The sequence below is a fragment of the Octodon degus genome, unplaced genomic scaffold (genome assembly GCF_000260255.1).
Source record: "Octodon degus isolate 3935 unplaced genomic scaffold, OctDeg1.0 scaffold00026, whole genome shotgun sequence".
Taxonomy (NCBI): Eukaryota; Metazoa; Chordata; class Mammalia; order Rodentia; family Octodontidae; genus Octodon; species Octodon degus.
Window position 1 is genome coordinate 8,660,788 of NW_004524602.1, and position 940 is coordinate 8,661,727.

The 940-nt window shown below is 72.7% G+C and overlaps 1 long non-coding RNA gene across 1 annotated transcript in view; it reads right to left on the minus strand.

Moving 5' to 3' along the window:
* LOC111816084 overlaps positions 1-466 on the minus strand; it is a 14,156-nt gene extending 13,690 nt beyond the window's left edge. Inside the window, exon 1 of the long non-coding RNA XR_002820595.1 lies at positions 378-466. This is a non-coding gene — a long non-coding RNA (uncharacterized LOC111816084). The remainder of the gene's footprint in view (positions 1-377) is intronic.
* Positions 467-940: the final 474 nt, after the last annotated feature.

The window sequence follows — 940 nt, forward strand, 5'->3', positions numbered from 1 at the left end:
CGGTCCGAGTCGGGGAACTAACGCCCTAACTAGCCGCCAGGCCTGAGGGGGCCCAAGAGCGGTGGACCAGTGCTAAAGGGAGGAGACTGGCAGATTTGAGAAAGGAACTGCGCACTGCCGGATAGTTCCAAGGAAGCTCCGTGAGTCCTCGAGGAGGTGCGCAAACACTAGCAACAATAAAAAGGAAACCCTTGCGGCATCGAGGGGTCCCGTACATGCGCGGTCCCTGTGGGTCCGCAGAACCCGATGCTCCACGTAGGCGGCGCGGGGGCCGGGAGCGCGCTCGGAGGGAGGGCGACCCACAAGGGGTCCCGCCTCCCATCTACGCACTCCACACCCGCCCGATGGTCCTGCTCAGCTTGTTGGGGGGCACCCACCTTCGAAGTCTGAAATGATCCCGTCCAGCTGTGCGTTGACCGCAGGGTCGGACATGGTGGCTGGTGGGCAGGGAGTCGCGCGGAGGGCGGCGGGGAGAAAGCACCCCCGGCCGGGCCCTGGCCCTGCGCGCTGGCTGGGGCGCCGCACCCGCGCTCCTGCAATGCAGAGCTCGCTGCTGGAGCCCCTCGGCCCCCAGGATCGGCTGAATGAATGGGGGAGGAAGGCGGGCGCCAGCCCCTCCCCGCGCGCGCGCACCGCCCCCGCCCGCCCGGCCCGCCGCCGCCTGGGCCCCCGCCTCCCGGGCGGATCAGGTTCCCGCTCCGGGTGACGGCGCGGCCCCTCCCCGCGCGCGCGCACAGCGGCGCTCCCGGCTCCCCGCGCTCCCACCCGCGGCCCCTCCCGCTCTCAGCAGGATCCGGGCGCCAGGGCCCCGGGCACGGAGTCTCGTGTCCCGAGCCGCTGCCCCCGAGGCCGGGGACTGGCCCGAAGAAGAGGCCGAAGCCCAGAGCGCATGGCGCGGCGGCGGGCGCAGTCGGAGTGGCGAGGCCGGCGCAGGGCGGAC